Source organism: Pongo abelii, chromosome 11, assembly GCF_028885655.2.
Source record: "Pongo abelii isolate AG06213 chromosome 11, NHGRI_mPonAbe1-v2.0_pri, whole genome shotgun sequence".
NCBI classification, from domain to species: domain Eukaryota; kingdom Metazoa; phylum Chordata; class Mammalia; order Primates; family Hominidae; genus Pongo; species Pongo abelii.
Window position 1 is genome coordinate 49,138,204 of NC_071996.2, and position 21,972 is coordinate 49,160,175.

Below are 21,972 nucleotides of genomic sequence, written 5' to 3' on the forward strand. Positions count from 1 at the left end.
TTGTAAAGATATTCTTCACATGAATGAAAATACTGAATTCAAACACACCAAACACAGACACTTGTCCATTACATCAAACACAGACACTTGTCCATTATCCCAAGGACGTGTGGGAAGGAGAGATTCTAACAGGTGACATACTTTTCTCTCTCTTTTTTTAATTGTTACTATATTATTTATAATAAGCACATGCTTCTTGCTTATATTGAAATAGTATTAATAAAAAGCAAATCTATATTATAACTATAAAAAATACCTTTAGCTATGGGGTAAGTGACATTTGTCAAAGAAGGAAAATATCCAATAGAAAAAAACAAACGCAAATGCTTTTAAAACCACAGCAAAATAACACTTTTCCAAGAAGGATACAATTTTTGAGAAGTCATTGTGTAATCAGATTAACTTCTGGATACACTGGGAGAAGGGAGGTATATGTTAAGTGAACTCCCCTCCTTATGTAACAGTCATGGCCAATTATGACACTGAAATGGCATTTTATTTTAAATGATTTATCAATTTCACTGTAAGCATTCACAATTATTCCCTTACATTATTGTACATTTTAATCAAGAGTGCATATTTAACTCCAATATTCTTTTGTCTAGTAGGGTTACTGTTATTCTTTCAGCTGGAGTTATTGCTTCTGTTTTTTAGAAGGTCTGGTATTCCCCAAACAGCAGTAAAGTAGGCAGGATATCTGCCTTCTACAGAAATGTTTTTCATTCATAGGACTTCATGCTCAAGTTCAGGGCAGTTTCATTTATGTGAAAAATTATTTTTATTGTTGTTTTGAATCACTTAGTGTTTATTCAAAATTTCCCTAAATCTTAGAATATTCTTGATATTTATGACTTTGGAACAGAATTAAATTATTCCATGGTCCAGGAAAACCACTAGACTAATAATAGAATGCTGTGTTTGTGTGCTGATGAGCTCTGTGTCCCCAGAAGCTTAATTTGGTGCAGTCATTTATTATAACTTAACAGAAATATTGATATAGGTTTCTTGACTCAATAAAGGAAGCCACAGTTATTGGAATATGAAAATATACAGTGGGAATGTATTAATTTTTGCACCTGAATATCTTCTTGAGGTTTAATAAAAAGTTGCTCTAAAAGCTCTTTAGAAATATGATGCAATGGGTTGGTGGTACAAGTTACCAGCAACTGTTAGCTTGTGGTTGCTCAACACATACAATAAAACAGCAGAATATTTGTAGCATCATATTACCACATGAGGGTGCTATCTCCCCAAAAATGTTATCTGTAAAGTGAGCCGATCACCGCTAGGAAAGATTGTTTTGCTATTTTTTTTGCGTATACATTTTGGAAGACAAGAAAGGATTTGTTAGAATAAACACATTCTGTAGGAAAAAAATAAATAAATTAAAAGTCTCAGCCTTAACACCAAAGGACTAATACTCTTTCTATAACTATATAGTATGAATCAGGCATACAAAAGATACCTTTGATTTAAAAATATGGATCTACATGAAGGTTTATAGTGTTAGGCAAAGCGTGGTCCATGGACGACCTATACTGTAGTAGTAGAGGTTCGCACTCATTAAATAAGCATACCTCTGTGCCTTACTCTGACCTACAAAATCAGAATATCTACAGGTCAGCCCCAGAAATCTTCATTTTTATGTTGCTCCTCAGGTAACTCTCATGTGTTTTAACGTTTAAGAAGCACTGGTACAGAGTCATTTTAAAATTGTTATTCTTGTAAACATTGACCCATGTGAATGTTTAAACCCAATAAACTAGGTGATTCTTTGACAACCATGTCATCAACTTTTGCAAGCAGTTCAATCATAAAGGAATCTTTTCTAAAGTACAACTGAAAATTCTCACCTAACATTCTTACATGTTTTGCGGAGATAATAAATGTAACATCTGCTCTCTGAGACAATAGAGAATTTTACTTATCTTGCCAGCTCATTGACTTTTTGTTATCACTTTCCCTTTGACCTAGTTCAGTAAACAAAAGATAACCCCATGTTTCAACAAGTAAACTTCACACTTGATGCTTTGTCATTTCCAGAAAATTGCATGAATTTGGAAAAGTTTAAGAACTTATACAATAGAAATATGTCCTGTAAAATAGAACTGTAATTATAATTGTGTATTCTGTAGAAAATGATTTATACTGGAGAAAATTTAAAACAGGTTTAGCAGTAAGTAATGTCCGGTAAAAATATTTAACAGCATACTTAGATTTGATCTTAAAAGCCCAAAGTTATGCTTATTATCCAAAGACTTTTGTGGATGAAATTTTATTTCCCTACAATAGAGAAAATAATGGAAGAGAACAGGTTGTAGTAGCTGAACTCTGAGCTTAGGCAAAGGTTGATATTACAAGATGAGTTTTGTATGCAATGAAGTGGTCTCCAGCGTCCATTTAATGTCCATATAAATAAAACTGGCATATACATGCATATATATGTAGATACACATAAATCTAATCTCATATATACTTAGACATATAGCTGTTCATTTAGCCTTATTTGTACATAGATATATGCCTATTAATAGAAAACAAATGTGCAACATAAGACTTCAAGTGGGATGTACAAGCCTCACCTCCCATCCAATGCACATCTCATTTGATAATTTTCTACACAGTTAACCAACTGCCATCTACTTCAGCTCTCCCTGGAAAAGGAAGCTTCCTACTATTATAGACCATACAGTTAAAAATATTAATTGTATAGAATATTGAAGACAACTCTTCAAATGTTGAACCTGCATCAGCATTTTTCACCTATTGTTACTAGCTATTCTTTCTGAATCTTCTCATTAAAAGATTAATTCATTTTTCTTTTAACATGTCAAACATGTGAAGTATATTAATTTAATTCAATTTTTCCAATTTCCTACTCTATTATATCTATGATCTCTAAATTATTTTTGAAAACTTTTAAACATTCTCTTCAGAATCTTGATACACAGATGTTTTTCAAGTGTCCTCTTCAAAGGTGTGAATGCAAAATAAAAAGTTTGTGCTGGTGCAGAAAACAGAAGGTTTTTATATTTCTTATTCTGGACCCCATTCCTATAAACTTGGATGTTTTTCTTTTTTAGAGGCCTCACACTGATGAACATTTTACCTGGTTATGTTATGCTCTATATCCGTTTCACAGTACCTTTATTTACTCATCCTTTAATTTGTTCCCATAAAGATGCTTTTATTCAGAAATAATTACTGCACACCTACTATATGCCAACACTATTCTCAGAGTGAGGGACAGAACAGTGAACAAAACAGGAAGAAGTCCTTGTCATTATGGAATTTATGTCCGGGGAAATAAAGATAATAAAATATATAAATTATATTTTAGTTCAGAAGGTAATATATGTCATGGAGAAAAGTTAAGTATGGAAGCAAGTTTTCATTAGGTGGAATAGAAATTTTAAATAAAGGAACTGAGACCATTTCACTGAGAGAATCATATCTCAATAAAAAATTGAAGGATATAAAGGAGTGAGCCACAAAGAGATCTCAGAGAAAAGCATTATAGGCAAGATGCAGATGGCTGAGGCAAGATCAGGTCTGGAACAGGCCTGGAATAGAAGGGGTCACTGTGGCCATAGAAATTACATTAGGTCAGAAATGGAATGCAGTAGTAGCAACTTGAAGAATATTGTAAAGAGACGATAGGAGCACATCCTGAGTGAGAAGGTACACCATTAGAAGATTGTGGGCTGAGAGGTAATATCTATTTAAATGTAAGATAGATTATTGAACTATAGCATTCAAAGTACATTGAATGCTGCAAGGGTGGACACAGGAAAACAGTTGCGAGGCTACTGCAATATCCAGGTGAGAGATGAGGTTAGAGCTGATCAGAGTGCCAGTATTGGGGATGTTGAAAACCTAGGAATCAGAAATCTTCAGGTAGTTTTTTGACTAATTAGATTTGAGGTGTTAGAAAACGTGAGGAATCAAGGATGACTCCAATTTTTTTTGTCCTGAACTGCAGGAAGAATGGAAGTACCATTAACTGAGGTGAGAAAACTAAAGTTAGTTAAGTTTTGAAGAGAAATTTAGGAATTCAGTCAGGTTAAGTATGAGAAATCTAGTGGAAATTCAAGTGGAGAATTCATATCCCAGTAGGCTGCTGAATGTATTAACCTGGAGTTCAGAGACAGGTGTAGGCTTGAGATTTTAAAATGGAGAAGTTCCCATACATAAAGGAACCAATGCTATGAATCAGAACTCACTCACAAAAGGAAGGAGTGGAGATGAAAATGGAGGTACAGAAACTGAGGCTCTCCAATTTTCAGAGGTACAGGAGATGAGGGTGAACTAACTAGTAACAGAGGCTGAGAAATGGTCTGTAGAGCAGGAGGAAAATCAGGAGAGTGCTATTTCCTGAAGGCAAGTGAAGAACACATTTCAAGGAGGAGATGTACTATCAAAGCTGGTTTTATTTCAGGCTGAATAGCACGGATTACTGTTAATCATCTTGTTCAATTCTACCCAGAATTCTAGGCTGTCAAGTTAGTTTGAATCTTGAGTCTGCAATTCACAACTTTTCAAGGAATACAAGTTCTTGTTCTTTTTTTTTTTTAAGAAAATTCTCCATTAAGCATCATCTTTAAAATTAAAAAAATCCTCTTAACTCATATCTTGTTAGTTTTTTTTACATCAAATCTGTTCAAATTTTAACTTTGACAGTGCATATATTAACTTTTTCTCCCAGCTTTGTGTCACCTGATAATTTGATAAGCTTGCCTTCTATGAATTCATTCATTCAAGTCATTGAGAAAAATATAAAACATGACACAGCTCAACATATAATCTGATTTTATAGAACGCTGTAACTTACCATCTATTTAGTGAATATATTTTAAGTAAAGTTATTTACTTAGGTATACATCCACCTAATTGTTCTAAATGTTGCATTCAAGGCTATTCCTCTTTCAGCAGTAAAAGTCTAAATGTCAATTTTTTACCTCTAAGAGGCCTTGAATGACCAGGCGTGGTAGCTCAAGCTTGTAATCCCAGCACTTGGGGAGGCCAAGGCAGGCGGATCATGAGGTCAAGAAATCAAGACCATCCTGGCCAATATGGTGAAACCTTGTCTCTACTAAAAATACAAACATTAGTTGGGTATGGTGGCACGCGCCTGTAGTCCCAGCTACTCGGGAGGCTGAGGCAGGAGAATCACTTGAGCTCACGAGGCAAAGGTTGCAGTGAGCCAAGATCGCGCCACTGCACTCCAGCCTGGTGACAGAGCAAGACTCCGTCTCAAAGAAAAAAAAGAGAGAGAGAGAAAGAAAAGAGCCCTTGAAGATCACTGAGGCAAATCTCCATCAGGGAAGATAATAGATAATAACATACCCTGAACGTCTTCAACACATTTTTTGATATCGTGGTCTAATTAATAGATATTTTGCCATTATTTGTTTTCTCATAAACTGGCCCATTATGCAATTGTTTTCTGAAGTGTTCCTAAGCTATTGGTTTTTGGAGCCATCATATAATAATGCCTACCCAGAGATTAGTAAGTGTCCTCATCTCTAGTTATTATAATTTTTCTTTTGTTTTTGCACATTATTTATTTTACTTTATTCTTATAATTTCACCTTTTATTTTACCCAGGCAACAAACCTGCACCAGCACCCTCTGAATCTAAAATAATAATTTTTTTTTGACATGGAGTCTCCTCTGTCTCCCAGGCTAGAGTGCAGCAGCACAATCTCAGCTCACTGCAACCTCTGCCTTGCAGGTTCAAGGGATTCTCCTGCCTCAGCCTCCCGAGTAGTTGGGATTACAGGTGCGCACCACCACGCCCAACTACTTTTTGTATTTTTAGTAGGGACAGGGTTTCACCATGTTGGCCAGGCTGTCCTCAAGCCCTGCCTTGGCCTCCCAAAGTGCTGGGATTACAGGCATGAGCCACCACACCCAGCTGAATTTTTCTTTTTTATTTTAGTTTTTCCTTCTGGAAACTCATCTCAACTGTTGTCAGTGATAGTTTTTCCTCTTCCATGTATAAATAGTTCCATTTCTTTGGAATGCAATTCGTTTGGGCCAGTGCTCCTAAATTGATTTCAGAAGATTTAAATGATCTGTTTAAATACTTCATCCTTTCTGTGCTTCAGCCAGTGAGTGCCAGTTGTTTGTTTGTGCTTTAGAATTTTCCATTTGAAGTCTATCATTTTAGCACTTTTCTTTTGTAATTGTCACTTGTAAAGATTTTACTAACTATACAAGTTTGTTCAGTACAACTTTTTGGAATTACGAAAATGTTCTCCATGTGCATGTGACATGCAACTAGATATGCAGCTAATGCAACTCCAGAATTAAATTTTTATTTAATTTTAATGAATTTAAGTAGCCCATTTAGTGGCTACCACACTGAACAGCAGGGATTTTAACTATCTTATTCTAGCTCTGAATGTAGTTCGATATGTCCCATAGGTTAGTTCTGGAAATTTCTAAGGACAGGGATCTTTGTGAGCTTACGACATGATCTACAAAGCCAGCAGCTAAAGGTCATAGACAGATTACATAAATGAGTAAAGAAGATCAGTGGGTACTGTGGGGACTAGAATTATATATAACCATTCTGTAAAGGTATCTACCTCAACAAAAAGGGCCAGCCAATCCTGCCAGTTGTAGTCATCCTAAGATGCAAAACCAAAATTGCTAGACTTTCTAATTTTTAAGTAAAATTTCCCATCGTTTAAGTGTCAACGATGCAACAATTGCAAATATTAGTAAGTATTGCACATGTCAAGTAAGACATGTCTAGAAGTTGCCTGTTTGTGATACATTGCTTAAGCTATCTTTATACTTCCCTAACAGGTACAGTGTGGGTATATGTGCTCATTGTGACCATGTGCTCCTTTCCAGGTTTTCTTGACACTACTACTACTAAGATTAGCTAATCTAAGATTCTCTACAGCATCACAGCTTTATTTCAGAAGGCTTCTGCTTCATCACTTAACAACAGTTTCTGGTTAGTATCATGTACAAACTGTTCAAAATACTCAATAAAATGTAAAAATGTGTAAAAGTTCTCAATGCTGATAAATTTCTCCAACACCTACTAAAGCTCAGAGAGTCAGTAGTCGTGACAATTTGAAGCTTGCAATTTCTTTATCTCCAAGTTCCAGGGTCACCTCATAATTCAATTTTAGTTTCTTCCCAGAAAAATGATGGAGTAGTTATTTTTTTACAATGCACAAGGCAGAAATACCTGAGCACTTGTAGGTATTCTTAAAGAACATTATCAGCAAACAAATTTAAATGGACAGAGAAAGAGTTAAAAGTAAACTAAAGGCATATATGACTTCACCGGCTTAATAACTCACCTCATGCATGAGCTCTCTTAAGCATAATCCCATAATTACCTAGAAAACAATTATTCATTAAAGCAACTATGTTCACGGCACTGTACCAGGCACTAAGGAGGAGTGTTGAGAAATATAAAACATGGTCTCCAACCTCTATGAGTTTGAGATTTTGAGAGAAAATCCCACATGAAAGCATCAAGAAGCATATCAATAAGAACAAAATGATGTAGCACACAGACTGCACATAAGCCAAGGGGTTTCGTATTTCATTTGTTCCTAATTTAATCAAATTAATGGGATTTATTTGCAATAATGGGCATAATCCCCTACCCTAGATTTGGTACCGCCATCCTGAAATTCCTCTCACAACTGAATTGTTTATTCATTTTATGGCAAAAGCTGGCTGTATATTGGCATTGTGAAGAAATCAGGAATGGCATAATTTAAATGTCTACAGCTTCAGTTTTTCAATGGTTAAAAGTCTAACTGCAAGAGCCAAGAGCAAAATGTGGAAAATTCTGCAAATGCTAACACCCACACTTAATTCAAATTGCTCACTTATTATTCAGTATATGGAAGTGTATGTCATTAACAAGGAGGTGTAAGAATGGTGCAGCCACATGTCACTCTACTTAATACATCACCTTAAATAGGAAAACATTTCACCAGTGCATAAGAGCACACAATAAAACTCACAGAAAACTCACAGAGAAACTCACATTTCTCCTTCTCTGAAAACTTATCTTCTTGATTATTAAGAAAGGGAGAGTCTCAAGTTCTAGAAACAGAATAATACTATGGCTTTGGTGACTGAATATTTTCAAGGTAAACTATTATGTTTACTTTAAAAAATAATTACTACTGTCAAATCTCCCATAAATCACCAATTCCTTTGCCTTCCAAATTTAAAGTTTATTTTTAAACTAAGGATCTCTACTATAAAAGGCAAGGATCCCTCTAAATAAGTCATTTCAACTTTTATACAAAGTAGCCTTTTTTGATGTTTGTGGTCTTTTGCTTGATTTATTATTTTAATGTAGTTTACGTGTAATTCTACTAAGGAAATTGAGGGTTGAGTCAACGTTTGTTTTAGCACTGCACTTTACTCAGATAGCCTGACCACATAAAAACTATTAACGTATCACCATAATAAGACCATCTTCCTTTGATTCAGGTGTTATTCATTATAACCACAACTTCTTGGCAAAATAATTGATGATAAATAGCAATGCAATTTATTAAATGATTTTCTGTTAAAAAGAAAACTATACTGAAGTTTCAGCTCCTTAATCTTTGCTGAGTCTTCAACATGTTTAGTGTCACCATTAACGTAGGTTGAAGGGAACAGCATGGAAGGTATCTACCAGTTCCACAATCTCCTTCAGGAAAATTCCAGTGCACTGGTCTTACCTACAACCTTTCTCTAAAAATGTCATTATAGGTACATAATCTCAGAACTCCACCAAAATGATTGGACTAGTGAAGGATTTTGACCCCAAGACAGCATTTTTTTTGGCCTTTGACTCTCAAGATAGACTCCAAAACACTTAATACCAAGTAAGTACTAGTGGTGATTCTTTTGAAATGGCTCTTGAGTTTTCCTGACATGAATTCCACCAAAGATACATCATATTTGTGACTCTTTCATCTAATCGGATACTCTCACTGAATTTGGAATCTATGACACACAAAATAGAAATAGGTGATATGTTGAGCAAATTTGGATACATACAAAAAGAGAAGCCAAAAAGCAGACCCTATGAGGCAACCAAAGCCTACATAAGCCATAAGTAATCAGAAATCATAAAGACATGTTGTGGCTCAGGAAAAAAAAAGAAGGGAGGAATCAATCAGTTTGCAAGGGCAAGAGCTGTTGAAGTTGAAGCTGGAAATAATTTGAGTCTTCATAATGGAGAGCATTAGAGGAGAGAACTACTTCCATTTCTGCGCTCAATGGAAGTAGTTCCCTGAGCTGCTTTGCATTTTGGTATTTTACTTCTCACATAAAATTTGTTTAAAATTGTGTGCCAATATTCCATAGGCCTGCTAAGAGAGGTTAGTTTCATTTTTTATATTCTGCGTCTATTTTATAAACATTTTCAATCACTTAAGCTAACCTGAGTGGGTCTCTATTCTTTGTCCCTCTCTATCCTTCTTGAATTTCCCCCTCCAATTCCACATTTCTCAATCCCTTATGGAAACAAAATGCTTACTATTTTGTGAACTGACTTCTTTGTAATGGATACTCTATTATTACTGTTATGATCGTGATTCTAATATTTCATCTACATTTATTATTATAAATTTCAGGATTGGATGTTTAGTTGTAACAACACTGGTTAATCTCTGAAATCATGCATATTTATCAAAGTGGATTTTTCACTGATAATATTGTGAATAGTTTTTTTCTTGCCATAGAATGTTTAATTACCAGCTAAGTCAGAGTAACTGTATATTCAACAGCAATTTCCCATCAAATTCTTGGATTTACTTTTAAAAAACCATATTGGCACATAAACTGACACATAATAATTGACCCTATGAAATTCATTATTTCCTTTTTAGATTAACTTTTTACTCACTGATTACCTAATAAATGAAATTTCAATGATTTTCAGTAAACAGTGGACATAGAAGAAATTTAAATCAGCTTAGATTTATCTACTCGATTATGAATGGGTTTTTTTCTGCTGGCATTCCTTTATCTCAAGTAAATGTTACTTAGAACCTTCATTCATTCACTTTCTCATTCATTTACTTATATTTACTCTTTCAACACTTTTAAAAGGTCTACTGTTTACAAGGAGATGAAACATGAAGAAAAATGATTTCAATTAATTTTTTGTTGTCCAAGGGTGGTTCCTTTATGTTTTATTACTCCCAAGGCAACAGAACAAAATGTATTTTAATATTTAGGGGGTGTTGTAATTTTTCCAGCATCGTGGAATAGTTATCACAGTATATGTTTCCCTGAATCATAAGTTTAGGGAGGAAAGATGATGAGGAAAGGCAAATGTGACATCTGGTCCCATCTAACCACATCTCCTAGATGTCTCTCCGTGTCTCTTGCCTCCAGCTTCATCGAGAAACCTGAAATTTAGAAAAATGGGGAGATAATTCAATGTAAAAAGAGTTGAAGAAGCGATAAGCAGATGATGAAGGGGGGCACTTTATCCAAAATCATTTTCACACACTTAAATAACAGAAATTAGAATGTGAACATTAAAAATAGCAACCACACACAAGCTTAATTATCTCTTCCCCCTCCTTCTCTTTTTACTCAAGTTCTGTCTCACTATTAGATATACTGTTCAACATCACTAGCAATCAAAGCAATGCAAATAAAAACAACACAGAGATCCCATTCTCAGCCAATTAAATTGGCAATGATCAATAACATGTGGCATTAGCAAGGGGAGATTGGCATTCCAGTACACTGGTGATAGGGTGTAAATTGTCACTGTTCCTTTATCAGAAGTCTTAAAATATATCTGCTTTTTCATCCAATAATTCTATTTCTAGAAATTTTTCATATGATTTGCCTTTTCAATAAAATATCTAGATTCTCGTAGCTAAAATGAGGTAAATAAATGGCTGCAAATTTTGATCACATTTTTCAAATGTGAATTTTGTAGAGAAACAGCTTTAACTGGTGAGCATGCTTTGGTAAAATAAAATTTGTTTTCTTCAGTCATAATTGGATGCAGTAGCTTCATGTTTTGTAGTCTACTTAGCATTCTTCATGAGCATTTCTTTCCGTAACAAGGAATTTACCCAGCTCTACCACTAGGGGGGATAAGAGGAGGAACCAAAGTGTTCTACATTGGCTGGTAATGATAATGATCATCACTAGACCAAGGAACTTCAGAAAATTTATAGTAGCCTCATTCACAAATGTTTGAAATGCAAAGCATCCTGAAGTTGGCATCCACTATAAAATGGACAATTGTGGTATATTCATAAAATGAAATGCAATACAAAGTAAAATAAACTATAGTCATATACACTACAAAAGAACTTCCCGAGAATTAATTTGACAAAAAGAAGTCTTACCCTCACTCAAAAAAATGCTACATGCTGTATATAAAATTTAAAAAATAGACAAAACTAATCTGTGATGTTAAAGTCAAGGTAGTGGTTAAGAGAGGGGTATATAACCAATGTACAAAATTTGTACAGTTAAATATTCATCAGAGAAATTCTGACTCAACATCTAGAGCTTTCCAAAGTCAAGCTGACATACTATATTAAACAATCTGACCAATAGTCTAGTATGGTATAGGTATCTATGGATTTGTATATATCCCTAATGGTACAGAGAAACTTTCCATGGGGCTCAAAGTTTCATAAAGTCAGTTTCTAGATCTTCAATAGAAATACACACTCCTCCTGAAAACTGACCTGACTGAGAAAGTAGGAGCAATAAAAACATCATGCAGCCTTTCTGCTTTCAGTTCTTCATACACACTCTCCCATCTCATATTTTACCAAAGAGAATCATACTCCCCAAACATTTCAAATCTCACAATTACACAATGCCTTACAATGCCAAAATCTATAAGGCACCAATAAATGGGGGTAGAGGGGAATTCAAATATTGCTATCAGAGAATATTCCTTTAATTAAGTCACCATGCAATTATGGCTTTTATGTATTTTTGTTAAGGATGAAAATGACACTAGTATGGAATACAATACCAAAAAAATGAACGTGGTTGAATCTCACAAATGTACTTTGGGTGCTGTGAATTAGATATATTTTATAGTGATATGGTAGTGCTGATAACTTTTGTTTAATAATTTAATCTGTTATATCCCTTGACTATCATTAAGGAATCTGTTGCTTTGAGGGAGTATCACATGAGGTAAAAACAAAAACATTGAGGTTAGTGGAAATGTATTTCATCCAAGTGAGACACTAATGTGAGGCTTATCTGTTTAACAACCTAAATATTTAGAAATTTAAAATTTGAATATTATGTCTTAAATATTGATATAGTTTGGCTGCGTCCCCATCAAATTGCAACTTGAATCGTATCTCCCAGAATTCCCACGTGTTTTGGGAGGGACCCAGGTGGAGGTAATTGAATCATGGCAGGGCTGGTCTTTCCCGTGCTATTCCCATGATAGTGAATAAGTCCCACGAGATCTGATGGGTTTATCAGGGGTTTCTGCTTTTGCTTCTTCCGTATTTTTTCTCACCACCACTATGTAAGAAGTGCCTTTCACCTCCTGCCGTGATTCTGAAGCCTCCCCAGCCCTGTGGAACTGTAAGTCCAATTAAACCTCTTTTTCTTCCCAGTCTTGGGATGTCTTGATCAGCAGTGTGAAAATGGACTAATACAAATATTAATCTGCTACAAAGTATACTTTCTCTACAATTTTATCATTCTCAATAATGAGAAAGAGTTTGGGGAAGGGACTCTCATTGACCAGTGTCTGTATTAGTGACATATTTTTGCCATGATTTCAAACAAAATATAATAATATATATTCTGCATTTATTTACAACAGACCAACATTACATCTTTGAATTAAATGACCATATACTGAAGGCAAGATAGTGCTGCATATTTCCTCAAACACTTATTCAGGCTCACAAAAATCATTTTTATGAATTTTTATAGACTTCTTATTGATACCTGAAAACCTATGTTTATTTTCACTTACATGGAATTTTGAAAATTTTTTCATCCCCACCATCTACTTAGAAGAAAATATCCTTAGAGAATATTTAACAGGACCTACTCTAAAAGTAGACCCACAAAAATCATTAATGAATTTTTGTAAGTCTTGCACTTACTGGCCCAAAAACTGTTCTTCTTGCAATTACTTTCTACTGAAACTTGTAACGTTCTATCAATAACTAACATTAATCCAAAAGTTTATAAATTAATGGAAAACGGTCACTGAGTCATTGCCAATATAATTTTATTTTCTGTATTTAATATTTATCAAAATCTGTTATGTATTTGTTCTGATAATATAAATAATGCTCACAATGATAGTTGATCCAAAAAGAATTCTTAAAACTTAGATTCCAATGGTACAGAAAATTTTAAAAATTGTTTAATTTAAATGTTTAGAATTTAAATTTAAATTAAAAATGTAGATAAATATATCTATATAGAGAGAAGTTGCTGTTGCAGAGACATAAGAAAACTTGATCAAGAAAAGACTTTCAACAATCAAAATGTAAATATTCTATATGTATAATAGAATGGACATCTGAAGCAGAATGTAAAATTTTTGTCTGGTTCGTAAATCTTAAAATTGATTTTGGTAGATATCAAATTACTAAAGTAATAAGATTCTATTGGACACACTAAAAGAATGATTTGACAGTTTTATTTTAAATATTAATAATTATAATATTTCAGAAATTACATTCATTACAACTATTTAAACTTAGTATAAGATAAATAAGATGCCAATTTAAAATGTACAAGGGGATAAATTATTTTTGAGAATTCTTTCAGAAAGTAGATGAGCAAAATTTATAAAAATAGCTCCTCTATACTATCTACAGTATATCATTAAATTAAAAGAGAATAGAGGCTTGCCAGATATGTTAATAAACATTAGTTTCTTTTATAACTTCCTTCACAAATTTTTAATGTTTTCATTATTATCTTCAGCTTATTTCTTGTTATAAGATGCAATAGAAATAGAATTTCTATATAATCTGTAAAAAGTTTATGGGAGATTTCTTTTATGAAAAGATCTTCCTGGTATAAACCTCTTCTTATTGAAAGCTAGAGACACTTTCTTCATCCACATAAATTCTAAAGTTCCCTTTGATATGAGAATGAGACTATAGGAGCTATGTAATTCATCTTATTTTCCTTTACGATTTACCTGTTAGAAAACTCTGAGCTAAATTTAGCACTTAGCTCTTTAGTACAGTAATTTCTCCCTTCATTAACTTCATGACTTTGGATTTTCCAATTTTTATTTTAGTGGTATTTTTGTGTGTCTTTTATTTTAATCTAATTTAAATATCTTTAGAAGTAACTGGCCACATTGCATAATGGTGAGAACACACATTTTGAAGTCAGACTGCCTCTGCACAAACCCAGGCTTCACCACTTTGTGTGGTATGACCTTGCACAAACTCAAGATTCCTGTGCTTCAGTTTATTCTGGTAAAATAAAAATGATAAGAGTAACCACCTCATAGAGTCGTTATGAGAATTAAATGCATTATAAAGCATTTAGAACAGTGTCTGACACATAGTAAATGCTATTTAAGTGTTTATTAAATAAACATTATATAAACAATAAAGGAAGGACTTAAATTCCTCTTGTAAAATTATGAAAATCACACATCATATTTCTTCATCATGAATTAAGTGCCAACTATGTAAGCACTCATTTGCTCTGAAGTTTTTAATGAATATTAAATATATAAATATGACCACATACCAACTCGAATGAAAGAAGTAGTCAGTACCAACCAATAGAAATCTCAATCTGTAGCCATAAAAACATAACCAAAAGTTTTTTGTAAATGTTGTGAGTTGTTCTCATTTTCAGCAGTAATCTTAGGAGAAGGTGATGACAAACTTAGATAGCCTCTGTATTAGTCCATTTTCACACTGCTGTTAAAGAACTGCCCAAGACTGAGTAATTTATAAAGGAAAAAGATTTAATCAACTCCCAGTTCAGCATGGCTGAGTAGGCTTCGGGAAACTTACAATCATGGCAGAAGGCAAAGGGGAAGCAAGGCACCTTCTTGGCATGATGGCAGGAAGGAGGAGTGCTGAGTAAAGTGAGGGAAGAACCTCTTATAAAATCATCAGATCTTGTGAGAACTCACTCATTATTGTAAGAACAGCATGGGAAAAACTGTCCCTATGAGTCAATTACTTCCACCTGGTCTCTCCCTTGACATGTGGGGATTATGGGGATTATGGAGATTACAATTCAAGATGAGATTTGGGTGGGGACGCGAAGGCTAACCATATCATCCTCCTTCTTACTGTGTTGTTTGCTGTACGTTACAGCTCTCCATGTGTAAACTCAGTCCCATGCTTAACATGAATAGCATTCAAAATTAGTCTGTAGAGAAAGTATGGGACTGTCTCTGAGGTCTTGGATTTTCAGCTAAAACTTGAAAGCTGAGAACAATACGAAAGGTGTACCCCTAAAGTTCTAAAGAGTGGTAATAAAACTATCCATGTGACATTAACCAAAATGGAGCAAAACCAGTCAGGGTATCATGATCCCTAAGAGTCTTTATAAGGAAAGACTCGAAATGTTTAAGTAAAGTGTTTCAAGAAAATTCCTAGAAACACAGAATAATTTAACTCTTGTCTTCTTGTCGAGAGAAGCGGATATGTAGCCCTCCTTTCCCACTGAAGTTAAGTGATGGACACCCCAAAAGAACTGCTTACAGGATTACGGTGCTTATAAGAAGGGAAGAGGCATCTCATTCCACAGCAGACTTGTTAGAGCCCATATTTTGCCTATCATTTAGATGAGGTAAGATGAGAAAGCTCCAAAGAAAACCTGACTTCAGGGGAAAACAAAAACATAGAGAGAGGTACCTGCTATTTATACAGAAAGGTCTAAAAGCAGGAGCTGGCTTGGACTGCCTGCATGGCAGGAGGAGAAAGGAGGAGTCAGAAGTTAGGAAAACTGTCTCCTTCAGTTTGGTGAGACAAGGATACATGAGAATCCACTGGGCAAAGTAAGTATATGCAGAAAGTAGCAGACATGAGGAGTTTTAAGGAACTCTGTCAAACAGAAAGATCTGCCAGGGGGAAGAGTGTACCACCAGGGGTATAACAAGACCTCAGGGGAGTCTCCCCAAATTCTGCAAGCTTATTTCAGTTTTCAAATGCCTGTCACATCGCAGTGATTAAAGACAGAAAATGTCAACCAACAGGTGGCATCAATGAAGTACAAACGATTGTGCCTCTTTTTCTAATCTTTCCTCATCACCTCCTGCCCTAATCCTAGAAGAGAGAGGATGGAGGTGGGAAGGGAAGAGTAGGTTAAAAAAAGTGATGAACAAATAGACCACCCACTCCCTACCATGTTGCTTACTGGTGGTTTTAAAAAGTCAGACACATCATGCCTAAGCTAATAAGGAGGAAAATGTTTTAATTGTATGTGGGATGGAAATTTTAATTTAAAAACTAGACTGGGTGTTGTGGCTCATGTCTGTAATCCCAGCACTTTGGGAGGCCGAGGCAGGAGGATCACCTGAGGTCAGGAGTTCTAGACCAGCCTGGACAACATGGTGAAACCCATCTCTACTAAAAGTACAAAAATTAGCTGGGCCTGGTGGCGAGCACCTGTAGTCTCAGCTACTCAGGATGCTGAGGCAGGAGAATCACTTGAACCCAGGAGGCAGAAGTTGCAATGAACCGATATCACGCCACTGCATTCCAGCCTAAGTGACAAGAGTTAAACTCCATGTCAAAAAACAAAACAAAACAAAACAAAACAACATAGACTGAACATTTTAACAGTTGGACATAAGGCTATTTTTACAGTCAAATGAGACAGGAAAGTTATGAGACCTATTTGAGATTCTGTCTAAGGCAGGCAGGAAAGATTTGACAGATCTTGATTAAAAGTGTAGTGAAGAGAAAAATGAAGACGTTTTCCTGCTTATACTTGCTTTGAGTTCATTCTGACCAACTTGCCATGTAGAAATGTTATGTAACTCGTGTCTCCAAGGTCAAGGATAACATATCCTCCCTAGACAATTCTTCACAGTTCATGATATGAAAAGTAAGAGAAAAGATAACTTCAACTTAAATCCTTTATAAAAACCCATTAATCTCAGGCATTTATTCATTAACATTTGCCTAGCAATAAAACAAGCTGCCTACACAATTTCCCGTTAACAATTAAACATTCTGTAATAATTCCTCCACCCACCCTCGTTTTGCAAAGCAAAAAAAAAAAAAGTCTTATATTAACATGCATGTACATTTTCGTTGACTTAAAATCTTCTATCAGCTATCACAGTCATACGAAAAATGATCTTTTTCTGGTGAAAATGTTTTATTCACTTCATTCAGATTCTCACATTCAAAAAAACATATAAAAGGAGTTTGGCTTTTAGGTTTTTGTCTATTTTGTCCACTTTTTCATTTTGTCCGTTTTTTGAAGTTGTGTTCACGATTTAAATCAAGGTGGGTTTTAAAATCCTGTTTTTCCCAAAAGTCTCTTGATGGCAACAACCCGCCTGCCTACTCACACATTTCTCCTCACCAGTACTCAACAATTCTCTGTCTCTAAGACATCAAACTGTAAAATCTCCTTATCACCTCTTTCAATCACTTCTACTAAATTTGGGCTCGGTTCTCATCACAAACTCTAGATGTTTCCCTTTTTCTCATCCGCAATTTCATCCCATATTTTATCACCTTCCCTGACTTTTTAACAAACTCTGGCATTGAAGTAAAAAATGTTGTGCATTCACTTCTACTGCAGAGTATTGCTTTTTCCAATACTCCTTACTGGTCCCCAGGTCTCAATCATCCCTATAGTCTGCATCCTCTGTTTTGTCTCTGGGGCTGCTGAGCAATAGCAGAAAAATCACATAACTATGCTAAGATTTACTACAAATCCATGCTCCCTAACTTCAGTTTGAGGTGTACTCAGCATATATATATATATATTTCATCTTCTGTTGGTACCAAAGCAAATAAAGCAAATTGATAATGCTGGCTTTTTTCCTACACTTTTTCACTGACTCTAGGCCCAATATACACTCTTTATTGTTTTATTGTAAGCACATGATGTCATATCCTACTTTCCTTAGAAATTTTGAATCTGGCTGGGTGTGGTGGCTCACGCCTGTAATCCCAGCACTTTGGGAGGCCGAGGTGGGTGGATCGCCTGAGGTCAAGAGTTCGAGACCAGCCTGGCCAACATAGTGAAACTCTGTCTCTACTAAAAATACAAAAAAATTAGCTGGGCTTGGTGGCTTGCACCTGTAATCACAGCTACTTGGGAGGCTGATGAAGGAGAATCACTTGAACCCGGGAGGCGGAGGTTGCAGTGAGCCGAGATTGTGCCATTGCACTCCTGCCTGGGCAACAAGAGCAAAACTCCATCTCAAAAAAAAAAAAAAAAAAAAAAAAAAAAGAAAGAAAAAGAAAAAGAAAAAAAGAAGAGAAATTTTGAATCTAATGGGAACTATCTCCATGACTTTTTGAGACTTCTCTTTTCTTTATTCGGTCTTTGAGGAAAAATACACTCTTCTTTCTTACCAAGTTTTCTCCTCTGCCTGTCATATTGATTGTTTCTCTCCTTTCTTTAAATCTAAAACTTGCTCAATCTGTTGTTTTATTCTCTTGCATTTCTTCCATTTCTTTTTTTCTATGTGAAGGTATTGACTCTGCTAAAATGAATGTTAATGCTGATTTTGTAAAACTACTCTGCTCTTTATCTTTATTTTCATTGTTTTGAATTTATTCACAAATTATTCTACCATAACAGCTTCTAGTAACCAGGTGGTTCCAAAACTCACCAATCTAATTTAATTTAATTTTTCAAAATTCACCAGTGATAACCTAATCTGTGCATCCCCTGACCCCTCCAGCTTTTCTGGTCTATACCTCTTTGGAGTTGAATTGTGTTCCTCAAGGAAGATATGTTGAAATCATAATCTTCAGTACCTCAGAATGTGACATGATTGCAAATAAATTATTGACAGAAGTGATCAAGTTAAAATAAGGCCATTAGGGTGAGTCCTAATAAGACAAGTATCCTCATAAAAAGGATAAATTTGGATACAGAGACAGACTTTCACAGAGGGAAGATGTAAAGACATACAGGGAAAAGACTGCCACATAGCTAGAGTGGTGCATCTACAAGCCAAGAAATGCCAAAAATTGCTGGTATTTCTTGGAAGAATCCTTCCCTGGAGTTGTCAGAGAGAATATGTGCCTGTAGAAAACTTGCTTTTGGACCTCAAGCCTCCAGATCTGTGAAGCAATACATTTCTGTTGTTTTAAGCCATTCAGTGCTTGGTACTTTGTTACAGCAGCTCTATGGAACTAAAATAATACCCTCTGCAGCTGTCTATACTGGGGACCATCTTGCTTTATAACTCTCTTCTCCATTGTTTTCCAAAGTCATAATAACATCTCAATTCTCTCCCTAACTCTCAACTGTCTTTTATTCTCTTCCTCTTCACTCCCGAGCTGTCTTCTGTCTTTATTTTTCCTCATCTCAAACTTATCCCCCTTAAATTAACTACTTTCTAGAATATTACCCTTATTTCACTACCCATATCAAATTATTTCTTACTCATGTAGCCTTTCCTAAATATTCTAGCCAAAAATGATCATATTCTCTTTCATACTTGTAAAATATTTTATTTTTTTGTCTCTCTGCCACCATTTGAATTTTATATTTTTCTCTGATTATACTTATATTTATTACTTATACTAAAACATGGGTCAGCATACTTTTTCCTAAAGGGACAGATAGTAAATATTTTGGGCTTTGAAAATCACACAGTAGTTTAGCCAACTAGTAGCTCTGCTGTTGTAACACAAACGCAGGCATAGGCAATACACAGATGAAAGGGCCTGTGTATGTGTCTTTAATACCTTATTATCATTATTATTTGTTTGAGATGGAGTCTCGCTCTGTCACCCAGGCTGGAGTGCAGTGGCATGATCTTGGCTCACTGCAATCTCTGCCTCCTGGGTTCAAGCGATTCTCCTGCCTCAGCCTCCCAAGTAGCTGGGACTACAGGCCTGTGCCACCACACCCAGCTAATTTTTGTACTTTTAGTAGAGATGGGGTTTCACTGTGTTAGCCAGGATGGTCTCAATTTCCTGACCTTGTGATCCACCTGCCTCGGCCTCCCAAAGTGCTGCAATTACAGGCATTAGCCACTGCGCCCAGCCAGTAAAACTTTATTTACAGGAGCAGGCAGCTGGCCAACTGGCCATAGTTAACCAAATTATGTCTAAATGAAAAACTTTTTGAATATAGATGTTAAATTTTGACCTTTTATGTATATTGCAGAACTTCTATTGTCTTTCATATTGCATATTATCAATAACTACATTGAATAAAACCTATTACACTTAAATATTCTCATGTATTTCCTACTTCCCTTTTCCTATGTTTTATCTCTAAAAGTTTGAGAACAATCTGTGTAATAGAATGCAAAACCAATCAGGTTTATTTAATCTGAACAGATGACTAAAGGGCTTCAAGGACACTAAGTACCATTTAAAGAATAAGGAGCTATCTCTCTTTAAAATATGCCATTCTATAATAAAAGAATTTTCATTATGATTGGAACATAGAAGTTTCTTAAAATATGAAACGTACAAGATAGCATTAGCTGATATACAGTGCTACAAATTTCCTAAGGGGAAAGTGTAATGCTGATGGATATAAAAGGAAATTATTATAGAGTGGACCATATGACAATCATCTATTGCTTTATATTATTGTTATTTATTGTTGTCTAATACACCATCCCAAAACTCAGAAGCTTGAAACAATGATTTACTCATTCTCATGATTCTGTGCATTGACTGTGCAGTTCCTCTGCTTGTTTTACCTGAGCTTGTAGATGAGACTGATTTCTGATGGAGGACTGATTGACCCAGAATGATGAAGAAATTAGTGTTAGTTGTTTTCTGGGACACTTTGACTCTCCTCTACATGACCCTCATATTCTAATAGGATAAACCAACTTCTTCATAGCATGCTGTTCTTAGGATTCCAAGAGGGCAAAGGTGGAAACTTCAAGGTCTCTTGAAATATAGGCTTCAGATCACCTCTGTCACATCTGAATGACCAAGGCAATTCCCAGGCCAGTCCTGGTTCCTGAGATTCCATCTTTGGGAGGAAGGAGAGGCAAGGCCATATTGCAAAGTGGTATAGATGCAGGAAGGCAATGATTCATTGAAACTATTATTATGATACTCCTCAAGGGGATCCTGAAAGGATGGGGAATTTGACTGACATTTGGAGGTTGCATAGAGAAATAGTGGGAGAAAAGAAGTTCAAATGATAGAAGTTGGCAAATGCCAATCTAAGGATTTCAAATTTATCTTTTTTTTTTTTTTTGAGACAGAGTCTTGCCATGTCACCCAGGCTGGAGCGCAGTAGTGTGATCTTGGCTCACTGCAACCTCTGCCTCCCAGGTTTAAACAATTCTAGTGCCTCAGCCCCCCAAGTAGCAGGGATTACGGGCATCCGCCACGATGCCTGGCTAATTTTTGTAATTTTAGTAGAGACAGTGTTTTGCCATGTTGCTCAGGCTGCTCTTGAACTCCTGGCCTCAAGTGATCCACCCGCCTCAGCCTCCCAAAGTGCTGGGATTATAGGCATGAGCCACTGCGCCCAGCCCAAACTTATCTTTTAATAGTGAGAAGTCAGCAAATATTTTTGAGCAGAGAAGTCTCCCTCCCTCACAAATAATTCACATTCCAGAAAAGAGGTCATATGTAATTTCAGCATAGCGATGTTGTTTTTTATTTTGTGGGGGGAGTTAAGGGTGAGAGGGACAACATAATGATGTCTGACTTTGATAAGAAGGGGATAATCTTAAATCATAGCATATAGTAAGTGCTCGCTAGTTGAGAGAATATCCTGATGATGAGTATACAAGCCTCAAAGTTACAGAAAGATGCTGAAAGACTATCTTTAAAATTAATCAAACCAAAACCT

General features: G+C 35.4%; 1 long non-coding RNA gene across 1 annotated transcript in view; it reads right to left on the bottom strand.

Moving 5' to 3' along the window:
- Positions 1-10,170: 10,170 nt before the first annotated feature.
- LOC134759594 (uncharacterized) overlaps positions 10,171-21,972 on the bottom strand; it is a 246,779-nt gene continuing 234,977 nt past the window's right edge. The window contains exon 4 of the long non-coding RNA XR_010135993.1: positions 10,171-10,397. This is a non-coding gene — a long non-coding RNA (uncharacterized LOC134759594). The remainder of the gene's footprint in view (positions 10,398-21,972) is intronic.